Here is a 19532-nt window from a genome sequence, read left to right on the forward strand (position 1 = left end):
TGACGGCCATAGCCAATTTATATGAGCAAATGTCTCATTTCACGTGGAAAATCAGACACAGCCTACAGCTTAGCGCAGCTGCTGGAAAACCAGATCACAGGGAACAGAAGGCATAGGGGCGGGAGATGAAGGGAAAGAAGTTGATAAAATCAGGAAGTGATGAATGAGGGAGAGGAAATCAGTAAAGATGGATGACAGTAAGCTTAGATGAACAGAGGAAGCCAGTGAGATGCTATGTGCTCCAACAGCTGTTGTTCTGGCAGTGCACGTTTTGTTAAATCAGTGTTTCCCAACCCTGTTCCTAAAGGCACACCAACAATACTCAACCTCTTCCCAATTAAACACACCTGATTCAAATCATCGGAACATTAGAAGAGAACCAAAAACGTAGTAAATGGTTAAGATAAGGAAGACCTCCAAAATATACTGTTGGTGTGCCTCCAGGAACAGGCTTGGGAAACACTACATTAATTACACTCCCAAGTTTTTTTTCTCTCTGCTTGTTCAAATAACTTGCTTAAAATGAGCTGAAACAACACAAATGTTGCATGAAAAGGGCAGCTTACTTGTAATGACTTAAACGCATTAAAATGCTTTAAAGTGCACCCATTTGACCCCTTTTCAAGATTAAGGATACTGTGAAGACATGGTAATATGCGGCTGTCAATCAAGTCGGTGGGCAGGAAAACTCCACTCTTACATCACCTTGCAGTAAGCCTCAAAATGGGAGGGATTTGGATCCTATTTTAATGTCAGGAAATTAAAAAAAAAGACTTATTGTGTTTTTATCACCCTAATATGACTGTGGACACACTATACCAACACACAGTTCTGTCCAAACAGCTTACAAAAGATGATTTTCATCATAGGTGCCCTTTGAAAAACAAGGCAATTTACCCTGTTGTGTTGGGACAACACATAATATTTTATTGGTGTAACTAATGGGCCGGGACACACCAAGCTGCAGCCAAACGACTAGCACCAATAATAAACCAATGATTTTAACAGAATTTTTGGTAACCACAATAAAATTCATTCATTCATTCATTTTCTTTCGGCTTAGTCCAACTATTTATCAGGGTGTTCGCCACAGTGGAATGAACCACCAACTATTCCAGCATGTTTTATGCAGCAGATGCTATAGCAGGCGACATTGCTAACCACTGAGCCACCATGCTACCTTTACGATAAGGTTGTATTAGTTCATATAGTTGATGAACAAACAATGAACAACACATTTATTACAATATTTGTTCGCGCTAATTAACTTTAGGTTATGAATATTCAGTTGCTTACTGTTAGTTCATGTTAACTGGCAGTGCATAGACTAATCTCAACAAGCATTAAGTTGAATGTTATTAATGCATTAGTAAATGTTGAACTATGATTAATAAAGGCTGTACTAGTATTGTTTATTATTAGCTCATGTTAGTAAATACTTTAACTAATGAAACCTTATAGTAAAGTGTAACCTATTTTTTATTTTTTAAGAAATTTAAAATGAGCATAATACAATAGTCACAAAAGCATGATTAAATATTGTTTGTTTAAAGATTCAAAGTATTTCATATGTTTAATGCTGTGGGGAAAAAGGAATTTATTTTTCTTACATTTGCATCTTTATTTTTAGTAGAAAAAATGTTTAAACCAACAACAGATTACTCGATCTTTTTCTTTTGTATGATACCATATATTAACCAACCATACTTCTTCTTTCTTACTGTGTTGCATACTTCTTAGAAGAAACTGCTGACAAGAGGGAATTAGCAGAATAGGAATAAATATAGTGCGGGGGACTTGCTCCAGACATCTGTCTAATAAGAAGCCTAGACATGTCACAAGGAGCTTGATGCTTGTTGTGAAATATATTGAAGGTCACCTAACTGTTCAGTTCTGGTATGCTGAGAAAGGTTGCAGAAAGAGGAAGTATGTTTGGGTACAACAGCCAAAGGACTGCAGAATGACAGATAAGTGACGTTACACCAAAACTCTACCTGTTATTATCAGTTGTGTATAAATGCTGGAGTCAGGGAAATGTAAGTTAGTTGCAAACCTCCTGAATGTGATACTTGTATTGCATTGGGGTAACATTATCTAGAGTGCTGTCCTCGAATTATTCATTTGTATCTAATAAATTAACAAGATTTTTGACATTAAAGAAAGTCCTCATCTGAATTTTTTTATTGAACATGCATGAAATTGGTTAGATATTCCAACAATGCAGTAACTTTTACAGTGAACCTTAATAGAAAGAGCCAGCCACACTGAGAAAAAAAAAAGATTAATTTGATTCACTATATTATTTTTAAGTATTATTTTCCTGTAGTTGCAAATAGGGATGACCGATATATCGGTGGACATATCGTTACCTGCCGATAAATGCTATTTTTAACGTTACTATTGTCGGTCTGATATCAAAATTAGGCCAATATCTTTAAGCTGATAGATTGACATTGTACATAATTGCCTGCCTCTCATTTTGTTATTCAATCTATTAATTTTATGCAGCATTTAAGTGTATGTTAACTTGCTATGCAAATAATGGGAAATGATCTATTTTTGCCATGTTGATTTATGTGAAATCGTAAATATAGGTCTATATAATCAATCACCTTTTTTTTTTTTTGCTTTAAGTATGCTATTTTAAGATCCGTACAAACTTTTATGACGTTTTTCAAATAAAATCGGTTGTTTACTGTATAAAATATAACATTTTAAAATTTGTATAATTATCGACTATCAGTTATCGTCTTCCAAATCTAAAGAGTTATTGGTTATTAATATCTACCCAAAAATCCATATTAGTGCATTCCTAGTTGCAAAAAAATTATATGGGCTTAATTTAAACAAACGAATTAAATTTAGTTATGTTCAACCTAATTTGTCTAAATTCAGCCAATATACATTTTTTTGCAACCGATTACTTAAAAAGAAGTGAGTAAATCCAATGAATTAATTATTTCCAATGCAACTGTCTCTTTCAGAGAATTCATTCCAATGTGAACTGAGCATGTTCTGTTGTTGTGGGGGGAAGTGCACAATGCAACATGATCCTGCTGCCTGAGAATGCATGGAGGCGGACAGGAAGAAGCGGCATCAAACGCACATACATTCAGCACTTCTCACGCCGTGTCCCCAAGGTCCTGTGGACGGACAGTGAGATGCTGAAAGATATAAATATGCTTATTGAACATTTTCAGAGAGGACAGGTGAGGATGCCAGGTGCCGCTCAAATAGGACAGTGAGCCTCTGCACTTTTTTTATTGTTTTTTTTTTTTACAAGCCTCAGTATTTTTGATGATCCTATAATGTAATTTAAGTATTTAATAACCTATTTACCCCACAAAAGAAACAATATGCAAATCAGTCTAAAGTTGGCATTTCTGCGTGGAGTTTGCATGTTCTCCCTGTGTTTGCGTGGGTTTCCCCCAGGTGCTCTGTTTCCCTCACAGTCCAAACACATGCACTATAAGTGAATTGGATTAACTGAATTGGCTGTTGTGTGTGTGTGTGTGTGTGTGTGTGTGTGTGTGTGTGTGTGTGTGTGTGTGTGTGTGTGTGTGTGTGTGTGTGTGTGTGTGTGTGTGTGTGTGTGAGAATGAGTGTGTATGGGTGTTTCTCAGTTCTGGGTTGTGGCTGGAAGGGCATCCGTTGTGTAAAACATTTGCTGGAATAGTTCGTGGTTCATTCCGCTGTGGCTACCTCTGAAATAGAGACTAAGCTGAAGGAAAATGAAAGAATGAATATTAAATAAAAGCTTCAGAATCCTGCATCTTTATCAAAACACTAGCTGACGGCCGCTGCATGAGAGGGTTTTTAAATACAATGAAGCAGCCATAGATCTCATTCACAATCAACATATTAGAATAAAACAAATAATTCCCTTTAGAACACAATGGAGTTTGATGCTGAACATACTAGTCAAGCTGCACATCTTTTTGCTTGATTTGCTAGCCAAAGTCTTGTGCATTGTCCATTGAGTGACAGTATGTACATTTTAAAAAATCAAACATTTAATTGCAACATTTAATTCAGGTTAGTTTATTTTGTAACTCGACAATAACACAAACAAACTAAAGGTTTTCTCTGGGTGCTCCGATTTCCCCCACAATCCAAAGACATGTGGTGTAGGTGAATTGGGTATGCTAAAATTGACCGGAGTGTATGTGTGTGAGTGAATGTGCATGGATGTTTCCCAGTGATGGGTTGTGGCTGGAAGGGCATCAGCATTTGCTGGAGGCGGACAGGAAGAACCTGCATCAAACGCACATACATTGGCGGTTCATTCAGCTGTGGCTACCCCAGATTAATAAAGGGACTAAGCCGGAAAAAAATGAATGAATAAATGAATGACATTCCCCAACCTCTACCCGTCATTCTCCCTATTGGATGGCTGGCCAAATCAAAGGGTTTCATGGCCCAACTTTGGCCCTACTTTTGGCATCTCTGCTCTAGTCTTTATTTTGAACTGTGATCCTGTGCATTTATCGACTTCATTACACACCTCCAGCCAATCAGAATCAAAAATTGCAACATTTCACACTGTAAAAAATGCTGGGTTTCACACAATTACTTCATGTTATCCCTATACAAATCTTAACCTTAATGGTTTTTTTTCCTTTTTTTTTTTTTTTTTTTTGCTAATTTAAGTAGATTGAACAAAAAACAACTAAGTTGTCCCAAAAAAAAAGCCTATCAAGAATTTGAATGTGTTGTTTCAGCTCATTTTAAATTAGCAGTTTAAACAAAGAACAAACTATGTTGAATGCATGTAATGAATTGTATTATACAGGTGCCTCAGATGTAGTAAGATCTAACCTGTATTTTTTAATGCTTCATGTGGAGGGGGGTCATTGATTCAGTGTACAGGGAGAACAGGAGAGAAGGGGGTTTCATAATTTATGACTGACATGTTCTCAGGCAGCCATTAGGTGCACATAATGAATGGATTCACTCTGGCAGCGTGACACAGTACTGGCTCTGCAAATTGAGCCGTGATGTTCGGACAGATTGAAACTGTCACACACAAACTCAATCCTTCCAGCTTGGAAAGCTGTCAAGCGGTGCCGTAAATTTTCAGGGTGAACCACTGGAGCCGCCCAACGCAAAAAAGTAAGACATCACCAGACAGACATTTCCTCATTTTAATACTGAAAATGTGACAGTAACCCTGTCATTCAATTATCCGAGATCCTCGGTCTGCCTGTGGTTTTGCTCGTGTTTTACTGCGTGACCTAATCATGGTCATGATTTATGAGGCGTCGTGAGGGAGGACAGCAGGTTATGAACTTCCTCCGATAAAATGGCCCCTGTTTCCATTGGCTGCTGCTGTTTTATTTGTGTAATATATGTGTTGGCCTTGATCCAGCAGTGCAGTTCGTGTGGTGGCAACAGGATTACGAGCGCATCCAGAACTCATTGTCTGCCATCATCGGTTACACTAGAAACAAATTAATGAAGCTGTGCCAGCAGTTGTGGAATGATACGCTTCTGATGCGCAGTAAGAAACTGAGCGACTGTAAAATGGCCACACACATGCTATTAGTTATCTGTATTCAAGACAACTAAATTAATTCCTGAAGCAGAAATCGATATTAAAGCATTACTTCACTCCAGAATTTAAATCGTATGGTAATTTCCCCCATAGCAAAATTTCTCTGGCCCAGATCTTGCCCACACCATCAGCATTTGCTTGGGCCACATGCCACAGTGAAATACGGTACATGATTGGACCATATCTGGGTCAAGTTAATAACCCATAACTGGGCCAAATGTGTTGGTGTGTCACAACTGCAATGTTTTTTATAAACCCATGAAGCATTTTGTTACTGCATGTCATCCAAGATGTTTATGAGAAGTCATGTTTTGATACTGAATTTGAATGGGGCGAAGCAGTGGCACAGTAGGCAGTGCTGTCGCCTCACAGCAAGAAGGTCGCTGTGTCGCTGGTTCGAACCTCGGCTCAGTTAGCGTTTCTGTGTGGAGTTTGCATGTTCTCCCTGTGTTTGCGTGGGTTTCCTCTGGGTGCTCTGGTTTCCCCCACATTCCAAAGACATGCGGTACAGGTGAATTGGGTAGGCTAAATTGTCCGTAGTGTATGAGTGTGTGTGGATGTTTCCCAGAGATGGGTTGTGGCTGGAAGGGCATCCGCTGCGTAAAAACTTGCTGGATAAGTTGGCGGTTTATTCCGCTGTGGCGACCCCGAATTAATAAAGGGACTAAGCCGACAAGAAAATGAATGAATAAATTTGAATGGGAACCAATTGGCTGAAGATTTACATTGGACTTACAATGCAGCTTCAAAGGGGTCCTCAGGATCCCAGCCTAAGTATAAGAGACTTGTCTTGTAAAATGAATGGTCATTTTATATATATATTTATGTAGCCATTTTGAAGTCGGCCATTTTGGATCCAACTTTTGTTTTTTCAATAGGAAGAGGGTCATTTGACACATCAAACGTATTGGGAATTAACAATGGTGTGCTTGGTTTTAACGTTACTTCATTATTTCATGAGTTATTTACAAGTTTCTGACCACTTATAAAATGTGTTCAGTATGCTGCCCATTGTGTTGGATTGTCAATGCAACCCTCTCCTCCCAAACTTCACACACTGATAGCAACACTGCAGGAGAAATGCCAGCACAGGCTTCCAGTATCCATAGTTTCAGGTGCTGCACATCTTCTATCTTCCCACCGTACACAATTGCCTTCAGATGACCCCAAAGATATAAGTCTAAGGGGGTCAGATCAGGAGCAAATTTTTCAAGCACTGGTGGGAGGCGCGTGTTGACACAAGGTTGCAGGCAGAGTGCCTTAGTATCCCACCAGTGCTGATATACAGCTATATCATGTGATATTGCGTTTATACAAAAGTTTGATGGCACAATCATGTATATGAAAAAATAATCAAACACGGAGTCTAAAAACCCTTTGTAATAGGAACTACTTTCTTCGGCCATTCATTCACATCTGCAGCTGACGTCACAACAGCAGAAGCTGTTAGTAATTCACCAGCATCACTTTAGAGTTAGTATGAGAATGATTCTCTAGCATAATGTCTAAAGCGATGACAAAACAGGTGATTTTGCTGGCATTTTAAGATTATGAGGCTGAACATGACATGAAATGCCATCCGTCTACAGAGATATCTTCTTACAGTATTACAGTCTATAGTATTTTTCTGTTGCAATAGGGATATCACAATAATTAACCCCGAAAAAAGCAGCGCAATCACTACCAGACTGCTGTTGTGTTTGCGATAAGAAAAACCGCTAAACACATACGGGCATTTCTTCTTTCTTTCTGCCAACATAACATACATTCCCATCTCACACTCTATACACTACAATTATATGGTTTAAATACAGCACTACAACTGAAGTCCTTCAGTCAATAGCAGTGAGTGATTTTGTCCTTTTGTTGTTTGATTAATGATAAAAACAGGTGGCAGCAGGAATATGCTATTGCGCACTGTCACTTTAATGGTTTCTCTTTCACATGTCTTTTGATTCTCAACTCGTTTGTTTATTACACAAATGAGGGTTAATATGAATAATCACTAAACACCACATCTTGACACCTATTGAAATCGGATTTTCGATTTATTGCACAGCCCTAATAGTTTGTACTTACCTTTAAAATAGTTTGGTAAATCCAATGAATAATTTTTTCAGGGTGCTAAAAACAAGCATAAACACTAATACACTCTACATAGCAATAAAATATGCTGAATTTATAAAATCTCTTAGGGTTTGATTGGCCCTTTGCTCTCTCCTGTTGCAGAAGCTCCATGTGTTCCTGTCTAGGGAGTCTGAGTCTCTCTTTACGTCAATCTTATGACATGCTGTCATGAAAGAGATGACCGGGGCACAAAAATATTAAAGCAGGATATACATTGTGCCACTATAGCCTCAATCTGAAATGTGCATACCTTAAAAACAATGGCTTTATGACCAAGGAAAGATATGAAATTTTATTTTGCCCATTCAAATGACATACAATCCTGAAAAGCGATCTTCAGAACTCTAGTGAGACCACTAAACCAGGAGTGATAGATTCCATATGTGTCAAATGTATTAAATCGATGCACTGAATAGATTTTTTTATTGTTGTTAAGTATATTTTTTGGCATAATTTCAGTGGGTACAGTACGCTGAGGAGTATTTATTAGGTATTTTACAGCTGAATTCACTTAATATAAAACTTGGTGAAGCTTCAAGCAGAGATTACATTGAACTTTTAGGCAGACGCCAGTTTCTATGATTCCATGTTTCTGGGCTGCATTCTCTTCATGTCAGTTTGTATTGGTTATCAGAGCTGCTTTGGCTGTGATTTAATTCCTTACGTAGGATGACAAAACTCAATCTCTCTGGTTTACTACTGCAATGTGGATCCCATGACTACGGTAATCTTATCATAGCTTCATCATAATCTTATCATAAGTAGCCAGGATCCAGTCTGTTTATACTAAACCTGCATTCATTTAGTCAAATACAATGATGAATGCGTAAATACCTGCTGGATAAGTTGCCGGTTTATTCCACTGTGGCGACCCCGGATTAATAAAGGGACTAAGCTGAAAAAAAAATGAAGAAATGAATGCTTCAATGTTTTCAGAGATGTGAAATCCAGGATGTCAGTGTGACCAAGAGTAGCCTTACCTCTTACACTTTTTCTGGAATCTACCGCTGGCTCTGACGTGTGTCCCGATAGTGATTGACATTTCATGACATACCATTTAAATTGTTTTAAATTATATTTTAAGTGGAATCTTTGCTTTCTGTACTCTACTATACAAATTCTTTTGGATAAAGCAAAAGTTTTTTAAAAAGTAATAATAATAATTGCTCAGTTGTATTAATCTATGCTACTTTTTAATTTGTCATTGAATTAGCAACTTTTATAGTGGAAGCTGCTGTTTAAATATTAATATTATTAAAGGGATAGTTCACCATTTTTTTTATTCTGCTTTTATTTATTCACCCTTTTCTAATTCCAAACCTATCAGTCTTTTGTTGGATTATTTAACCAATTCCATGTGTGTTTAATAAAAAAAGGTCAAGAGAGGGTTTTCTTCAATGTCAAAATATAAGTAATTTATTAGGTACAAATGAATGATTTGATGAACTCAAACAAACATTTCCTGATTCAGGAATTTATACACCGCTGATATTAACAGGTGGGGTTTAGTGGAATTTGTCACTTGTCCATCATTCTTCAGTCCTCCTGCGGCTGCACCCAAACATACTTCCTCATCTTCTACGAATTCCCTGCACGACATTAAAAGCATAAGCTGCAAATATTCTGTATTCAGTTTCAACCCAGCTCTGCTTAAAGGAAGTTTAGCTGTAGAGCTAAAGTTCACTTTAGACATTCAGGCCTTTGCATTTCAATCATCTTCATCTGCAAAAAATGCTTTATTAGGATGCAATTGTTGATTACAGGTTTTCGGCTTTCTGTCAAATATCTTCCTTATGTTCAATATTAAAAAGAAACTCATAAAGGTTTGGAACCCCTCAATGGGCAGTAAACAGTGAGTACATTTTTTTATTTTAGGGTGAACAATACCTTTAAGTATTGTTTTATAAAACATTTTGGTATTGAGAAACAGGATGTGTGTTAGTAATGATGACTAAGGGGCGTACTCGCATTATGCTATCCAAACCGTGCCTAGGCCCGTTTCCCAGATCGTTTGAGAAGTGTGAGTGCTCTGAATCAGGCTCAGGCACAGTTCACTTGGCTGGCCTTGGCCCGGTTGGAAGAGGTGTGCCAGAGCGCAGTTCACTTGGGCTTTAGCGCAGTACGCTTGTGTGTGAGTGCAAAACGCGCCTGAGCCTGAAACTGAAAGCGAGAAGTGATTTATGGGACTGTTTCATATGGATTAATTAATTATTCTTACTGTTTAATGAGCGCAAACTGTCATAGTCTATTAAAGACACAAACCCCTCACTGCATGACCGCTACACCTTCAGCAAACCTCCTAATTCGTGCAGCGCGAGAACTTTATGATTGTTCACGAGCGTCAAAGGTGGCTGATCTGTTCGGCGAAATAGTTCACTGCGTGTCATCCCATCCCAAACGACTAGAACGATACTAAAGAAATTTCCACTGTGCTGATCGAGAGCGCTTACTGAACAGCGCATCATCGATGATGTAAGCATGCCCATGCCCGAATGTAATGTGAGTGCGGGCCGTCAGGGAAGATGGGAGTGGGGACAAGCGTGCTTTGGCACGGTTCAATGCAACTGTACATAGTGTGAGTACACCCTGAGATTAGTGCAGGTTATATTCTTTTGGTATTAGATGTAATAGAGTAAACTTCAACTAAGCATATCAGCATTCCTGCATGATAGTAGGTCTTACTATTTATGCACCCTCAATTTTAAGGACATGAAATGATGCTGCAACACTGCACATATTCTAGTATGGGTTAGCACTGTGACTGATGCAGAGAAATGTCTTTACAGCTGGAGGGATAAACCCAGTCATATGGCATCTCCAGAGGCAAAATGGTGATTTGTTAATATGCCAAGTATCCAAGGAGATTTGTAGATGAAGTTTATGTCATAGGTTATGTATAAATAGCAGGTACTTATACACAAATAAACAATAAAAAATCTTCTTTAGAGAAAACCTCTCACTTGCCAACCTGGAGATGCCAAACAGTTCTTTGCAGTCAGTGTGGTGAGTAAGTTCAGTGATTAGTGCAGTTCTCTGGGGAGTTTTACATGGATGACAGCCTCCTTGTGTGTGACAGTAGAGGAGTCTGTCTTCAGCTCAGCCTTTGGCCTGGTGCTCCAGCTTTTACAGAGCTTCATTTTTCACTTCTGTGAACTTTTATTTTCTGTGATTTCTATCTAGAGTTGTTGTAGCGTAGGTTAGTTTCTTCAAAATTGTTTGTTAAAACACCTCCTGCGATGTCCTGTTTCATATTTAACATTGTGCATAATTTACCCAACACAAGCTTATTGTACTGTAAGTACGTGGCACAGCCGACATTTTTGTGAAACTGCAAAAAAAAGGTATTTAAACATATGTTTGACTGCAGTTTCTGATGCTACTTGCCAATATGACGCACTGTTAAAAAAAAAAAAAGTTTAGCTGTTTTCAATTTTTGAGTTGAGTCATGAACTTTTTTCTAGTCATATCAACTTGCATCAGTCAAACTGACTAAAAATATTACTTTGACCTTTTCATAGCTTAAATAAAATTTGTTGAAACCAGATTAACTTATTAAAATAAGTTCAAGCAATATAAAAAATATTTGCTGTCATGACATATCATTTTTTACAGTGTGCCAACAACATTTGTTCCTTTTTACAATAAATGATATTTACAGCAGGGCATTATCAGTGAATAAAGGGTTAGCTTTGTGCAGTTCTTTGTACAACACCGAATAAATACAAACCAACTTAACAGTGTTTATGATTTTTAATCAAATACAGTACATTTGTCTCACATATATATTTTCATATGGACAAACCCATCATATGGATGTGTATCAGATATGTACAACAAAACTAAAGTCAGATATCCCCCGCAACGCAGTACCGAGTTGTTACCTGGCTGCAAGAACACAAAAACACAGACTCCACTTTGTTTTGAGATTGCCCTTTAAGAATCAAAATCCATATTTGTGGCCATCTTAGACTGAACTCCAGAAGTGTCATGCCACTTCATGAATAAAATTTTAAACATTTTGTTTCCTATGAGGGAATATTTCCAATAAGCCTGGGCTAAATTTAAATGGGGCTAAGAATCAATCATTGTTATTCAAAAAAAAGATTAAATCAGGCAGCTTCTTATGACTCATGTAAGAAATTGAAGTCAAGGATCTTTGAATTTAACTTCAACTATTGATCAACACATCATTTTCACCCTTCAAAAATGTCAAAATCTCATAAATGCAATGTTAAATGTGACCATGTTTTGGGGTATAACTATATCAGTGGTCCCCAACCTTTTTGTCTCCATGGACCAGTCAAAACTTGACAATTTCAAAAATATGAAGCTGATCGGTCAGTTCTTGTCACGTGACTCACAGTGCGCTCATGGCATTCTGAAGATGTTTTCAACTGGGAGCACCTGGAATACACAAGCACGCCACGACCAATATGTGCGCACAAGCCACTTGCCTCCATTGGAAATAACAGACTTATGCTCAAAAAAAGATGCTATATGTGAAAGGCTGCCAGCATTTGCGATCTCCAGCAGTTGATCTTTTTGCACAGAAATGCTGGATTCACCTGATTTATTGACAAATGGGTGGGGGATCCATTCCTTGGCAGTTCGTGTGTCCTTCACTGGGCCTTTTCCTCTTCGCAAAGAAACTTTCCGAAGACGCCTGTTTCTTACTGATTTTGTTAGCTTATGGGTTAAATTTTGACGCTCAAGTGACTGAGTTGTGATAGACATGAGAGAATGCAGTCATTTCTTTAATAAAAAGATTTTTCAAAATAAAAGATCATTCAGATTCAGACAATAAATAAAAAAGAAATAATTCATGATTTCTTGTGCAGCCCGGTACCAATCAGGTCCGGTCCCCAGCCTGGGGGTTGGGGACCACTGGTCTAGAGATTACAATTTTGCTGTGGGATATTATTGTTTTGGCTTGAACAGCCATGTTGCAAAATACTATAGGCCTACTACTCCACACATTAAGCCAATGCGCAGCAGTGCCTTGGCTGGCAACTACCCAAAAGACATGAACATTTTGCGCAGGCACAGGTGGTGAGTTATGTACACTCGCATTTTTCATTCAAAATTGTCTATATCAGGTCCATGCATGCCACTCTAGATTTACAAAGTGCACCTCAATTAGTATTTACACATCTGTGAATATTTCATGACCCTCTGCGATTAAAATTATAGAGAGTCTCAGAGCAGGATGCAGTACTGTATAAATGAGTATGCGCTTAACCTTGTGCAATGAGCATCAACTTTCTGCGGCAGCCGTGCCTGCTTAAATCAAGGTGTCAGTGTGTTTTGGCTCAACCATCATTCCTCTCGGTCTGCACCAACCCTGCCATTCTTATTGATTTGTGTAAATGTCTATGCTAATTTATGCTGATTAGTGCTGGATTGGCGCTAATCCAGCTGGTGCCGTTCATCACCAGAACTTTTCACAAAAATCACTTTTTTAAGGGGTTGTGTGGTAGCAGTGTGTGAACATAGCCAGCTTCTAATGATAAAAATGTATTAAATACATTTTTTATAATCACACTAGATAAAGTCTGCAGAAACACTTTGATTGACATTCTCTTTTTGTACGTGTCATCTGAAGGGGCCATTATTGATGGCCTATGCCTCATTAGCATAGACAGCCCTGAGTGAGAAGCAGCCGTCCACCATTAGAGTTTTTGAGCCATACCTGCCCATGATGATTCTTTTTACATGTTCAGTTTTTCACAGAGATAAAGTTTTGAATCTGCCAATAGGCTAAAGCATTGATGTTTGTAGCTCCACCCTCTTATTAGATCTCATTTGTATTTAAAGTGAAAATGCATTAGTGTAAATTGCGCCTAAATCTGGTTGTTGCTCAAAGGGATGCAGCTGTGGCCAGAAGTTAATAAAAATTATTTCTATTTATTTACCCCAAAATTTTATTTTATTAACGTCCATTTAATTGATCCTTATCAAAGGCTTCAGAATACACAAGACATGTCCCTTTTATAGTTTTGAATGGGGAAAAGTGTAACAGTTATTATAGCGACTGAAGCCCCACCTTCTAGTTTAAGAGCCAATCAGCGATCAATATAGACTGATGATTCTCTGGAGGAGGGGCTCGGATCAAACGTGACTTTCTGCAGATTTTGTCTAACGATTATACATAAAACTAAAGGGTTTACGCACGCAAATGCGGCCCCGTATACACTAATGCGTTTTCGTTTTAAAACGCATAAGTTTTGCTACGGTTACGCCATCCGTCTGAAGCGCTGAAAACAGAGTGTTTTGAAAATGCTGGAGAGGCCGTTTTCATTCTAAACCGCTGCTGCATCTTAGTGGAGGGCTGGTGTCTTGCAAAATTTTGTTCCAACCCCAGTTAGACACACCTGGGCTAGCTAATCAAGCTCTTACTAGATTTTTTAGAAACATCCTTGCAGGTGTGTTGAAGCAAGTGGGAGCTAAAATCTGCAGGACACTGGCCATCCAGTACCAAGTTTGGACACCCCTGCTCTAATACATCTGGCTACATAATTTACAATCTCCAGAAATGTATATAGGGTTACGTTTTAAGAATGAAAGTTGCAACCAAATGTCATTTAGGAACCTGAGGTATATTTTCTCAAGTAATTTACCAATCATGAGAAGGATCTCTTTCTTAAACCTGTGGAGCTCATTGCTATTCTATACGCAGTGATAAAGGCTATACCCACTTCATAACATTTTAGGACCTATTAAGACTACTTCATTTTAGACCCTTAGGACATTTTTATATTCACAGCTATTATTCTTGCACACTAAATTGCCTCCTGCGATCCTTATTTTTAATAGTTTGGAGACTACTAAGTACAATTAAACATAGATATGCCGATTACCAGCTATGCAGGTTTTTATATAACACAAATACAATGCGGAAAAAACAGAGAGAACTGTGATATTTTTATTCAGCCAGTGTGAGTCAGACATTTGGCTCCTGTCTGCTAAACTTTCTCTTCATCTGGAGGCAGCCGGGAGCTTCGTCATGGCTCTTTTGCAGAGATTTGAAAAAATAAAAAAGGAAAGGAATTTTGCTGTTGTCAGAGGTCACTTATAATGAGCACAGCTCCTCCAAATATCAACCAATGTACTTGTGGTTTCGTGCCTTGCTATTGCTTGTGATTAATATTGGGAAAGCTTCCAATTAATAGAAGAGAATTAGAAATGATTAACAAAAGCAAACAGTGTCCTGTGGCGAGATGCTCATACGGCCCTCCGGTGGATCAGTCTTTGCATATCTAACTGTGTTTAAGATAGTGAAGATTCTACAGTAGTTTATGTGTGTATACACTGTTGGAGATTAAGCCTAATGCACATTCAGCGGGGAGTTTACTTGGCTGTTTTGGATCATTGTCTTGTTGAAACATCCAACCTGGTTTTATTTTCATCATCATCCTGGTGATGTAGATATTGGACTGAAGCAGTTAATATTTATTTACATTGATAAAGAGCGGAGGGTTGCTAAAAAAAACTACTGAGAGATTTCAGCTGCTGTCTGGACTTTCACTGCCTTTTTTCACCTTCCTTTCTTCATGTGTTCAATACTTTTCCCTGTGTTACTTCATGTAACTAAACATAACTAATAAGATTTGATTTCTTTGCATACATGGATTATTTGGTTGTTACTAACATGCGGTGAAAATTTCGAGTCAGCAGCACCTTTAGAAATTTGTTTTCTGAGACAAATGGTGACATATTCAGAACTTCTTTTCCCTGTTGTAAATGCTTTCAGAAGGTTTATTTTGTTCTTCTCGAGTCTAAACTGAGCTGTTTAGGAGCCAAACAGAGAAACAGACCCATGATGAGTAACTGAAATTATAGGGTTAAAAGGTTAGTTCACCCAAAAGTAAAAATGTTGTTATTAATTACTCACCCTCATGTAGTTCCAATCCCCCGAGACCTTCTTTTATCTTAAGAAAACAAGATATTTTAGATGAAACCCGAGAGCTTTCTCATCCTCCATGTACAGTAGTGGTCCTAAGATGTCCAGAAAAGGAACCAAAGTCATTGGCAAAGCATTTCGTGTGATTTCAGTGGTTCAACTGTAATCATATGAAGCTCCAAGAACAATTTTGTGCATCAAAAAAAAAAAAAACTGTAAAACATCTTTTGTTTGCCTGTCAGATTAGTGCGAATTTACGGACAGTACGACAATTGCATATTGCAGTGAAGAAATTGTACAATGAGCACAGAACATATTCAGACCCCCTAAATGTTTCACTGTTTGTTATATTGTAGCCATTTGCTAAAATCATTCACTCAATCAAGTTAATTTTTTCATCATTAATGTACACACAGCACACCAAATTGACAGAAAAACACAGAACTGTTGACATTTTTGCAGATTTAATAAAAGGACCAGATAACAGTTTTTCTCTATGTATTCAGACACCTTTGCTCAGTATTTAGCGAAAGCACCCTTTTGATACAGTTATGAGTCTTTTGGGGAAAGATGCAGCAAGTTTTTCACATCTGCAGATCTGCTACTTGAACCATCCATGCTTGTTTGAGTCACCAGTAACTTTAACATGCATGTGAACTTCCTCTCTTCTTCTTCTGTGTTACAAGCGGGTGTCAGAAGCTTAAAGTTTTGTAGCGCCATCTAATGTCAAGGAGTGATTTTGCATACTTTTCTGCTTGACGCCAGTTAATATGGCTTGGGTTTGAATCCGGAAAAACGTCTCATAAAACGCTGACGATAAACGCAAACGAAAAGTGTCCCGGCATGTATGAGCCTTTAGATTTCTCTTGTTCAAGAAGTACATATATGTCACAAAAATGGATAGAAAAAAAATGTGTGGAATGGAAATGTTGATTTTAAACACAGAGAAGAGCATCTGTACCATTTGAGCAGCTCTTTTCATTTCAGTTGTTTTTGTGGTGTCCTTCATTTCAGATTTAGCCACCACTCAGAAAAAAAGTGTGGTTAGTCTAAGTAAGCTCTTGGCCAGAATAAGCCATAAGTAGACCATTAAACACCTATTCTTAGGTCCTTCAGCACAGTTTTCCTGGCTAACAAATCACCCTGTTTGGAGCCCTGTGGTATTTAATGGTACTAGCTGGGTTTTGCTGGAAGCTTGAAGGCCTTTCAAAGTCTTAATTACGCAGCGCTTAAAGGAGAAACGCTGCACAAAGTGTTTCGTTTGATAGGCAGTCCAGCCATATATAGATAAAACTCACACCCACAGACTTAATAGTGTACATTATGGAGCTGGGGGTGACCCAGTTTTTATTATCCTTGTTCATTTAATTGAGACTAGAAAGCATTAAAATAGCATAATCAATCACAATAAGATAACCATATAGGGTCAGAGGACAAACAAACACGTAACCTTGGAGCTTCACCGTTGCAGTTGTTGTGTGTGGATGAGGTTTCCCTTGAGATTAACTCATTTGGGTGGAAACAGTAAGTGTGTGTGTGTGTGTGTGTGTGTGTGTGTGTGTGTGTGTGTGTGTGTGTGTGTGTGTGTGTGTGTGTGTGTGTGTGTGCTTTTTTATTTGGTTTATGAGGGGGAAACACAAAAATGTGTATATGACATGGGTATGACCTGTTATTACAATGCTGAGGTGGTTAAAACATAATATAAAGGGAAATATCATATGGGTTGGGTTTAGAAGTATGATATAATAAATATAATAATTAATGCTGTCAATCGATTAAAAAAATAACTAATTAATCACTTTTTTTGCAAATAATTGCGATTAATCACATTTAAAAGAATGAAACTTGTAATTTTGGCTATTCAAATGTAAAATTAATGTTAATGCAAGGTAAAAAACTATTTAAATTCAAGATATAATTGTTTATTATATTTTTTGTTAAACTTGTAACACAGATTTCTTTATGTAAACAACATACCCACAATAAACCATCAAGATCCTGGCTTGACAGTCATATTTATTACAGAAATTAAAACCCAGACATGTTGCTCAGCAAGTCCAGTCTGTTGACATTATAGGGGGACAATGTGGTCCTTTTGTTTTGAATGATGTGAGCTGAGAGTGAGAATAGTCTCTCACAAGCAGGATCACTGAATCAGCATATGCATTTCGGTGCCTAATTTTGTTGCCACTGGTGCTGCGACAAGGACTTAAGAAGCATCAAGCGGTACATCAAAGCCACCACAGGTACGCGATGTGTCACTCTAAAGACTAATGGGACATTGGTCACACCATCTCTAAACATTTAAACAACTTTGAGGGATACGAACGACGAAATCTGTGATGTTTAGGCATTTGTTCTTGTTGCTTTGGAAATGCGCGCACACACAGACACACACACACAACGCGCACAGGACAACACAGCCGTAGCTACTTCCTTCAAATTTAACACGCATGATCGCGTTCATCAAATTTACTTAAACTAAGCGTTCTTAAGTATGGCTATATTTCACAAAGATTCTGACACAGCAACGTTAAGCAGAGTTTAAGGGTGGAAAAACGGCAGAATGCGCTGTTTTTGACAGCTCGCGACATTATCTGAGTTTCACTGAGTACATTTACATGGACACCAATACTCCGCTTTTAATATGCTTAAGATGATACTCTTATGAAGGTTTTACCATGTAAACAGTGATTTTTGATTACCTTAAAGGACCACCGAGTCATGAAATGCAGAGGTTTTTTCTTTCCGTTCAGCATGTGGTATCAAATTCCATTAAAACAAATTCGAAAGAATAAAAATCAAACATAGAAAATTAGATCAAACTCTGGAGGAAACACTGCATAGCCTGGTAATGCAACATTGATTGTTTTATACTGAAACGTGCCTTCTAAAAGCGCTTCCTTGGTCTTATCCATATTTCTTTGCACGTTGGCCACAATGGGGAAAAAAAACTGCAACTGCGTTAATTGCGTTAAATTTTTTTAACATGTTAAATATTTCAAACTAATCGCATGCGTTAACGCACTAATTTTGATAGCACTAATAATAATATTATAGTGCATATAATAAGCAGTTTTGCAATATAAAAAACATTATGCTAATTGAGAGTCCTAATAAATCACAAGAAACAACCTGTGTGCGTGCGTGCGTGTGTGCTTCTTTATTTGGTTTATGAGAAAAAAAATAAAAATAAAAAATACAATTTGTACAGTGACGTTGGTATTACCTGTTATTACAATGCTGAGGCAATTAAAACTGTTTAAATCAGTGGTGCTCAACTCTGCTCCTGGAGATAGACCTTCCTGCAAAGTTTAGCTCAAACCCTGCTCAAACACACCTGAACCAATTAATTAGGACCTGAACAGCACTTGATAATTACAGGCAGGTGTATTTGATATGGGTTGCAACTGAGATCTGCAGGAAGGTCGATCGCAAGGAACAGGGTTGGTCACGCCTGGTTTAAATCATAATAAATGACATAATAAATTATAATAATTAATTTGGGTTAGGGTTAGTAGTAAAATAATACTTATAGTACAAGTATAATATAATAGTATTTTTATGCTGCCATACAATGAGCAGTTTTTACAGTATAAAACGCATTATCACCATGGAGAGACCTCATAAATTCTTTTTATGTGGTTTATGAGGACAAAAAGCAGAATTTAGTAAAATGACATGGGTATGACATATTACAATGCTGAGGTGGATAAACTGTTTAAATCATAATAAATAATTATAACATGGGTTGGGATTAGAAGTAAAATATAATAATACTTTTTTGCCATATAATAAGCCGTTTTAACAGTATAAAATACATTCAGCCAGTGGAGAGTCCTTATAAATGCTTTTTATGTGTTTATGAGGACACAAAAACAATTTTTTGTACAATAAAAATGGTTAGACCTGTTATAACAATGTTGAGGTGGTTAATACTATTTAAATCAT

This window comes from Danio rerio, chromosome 6 (assembly GCF_052040795.2).
Source record: "Danio rerio strain M-AB ecotype USA chromosome 6, GRCz13ab, whole genome shotgun sequence".
Taxonomy (NCBI): Eukaryota; Metazoa; Chordata; class Actinopteri; order Cypriniformes; family Danionidae; genus Danio; species Danio rerio.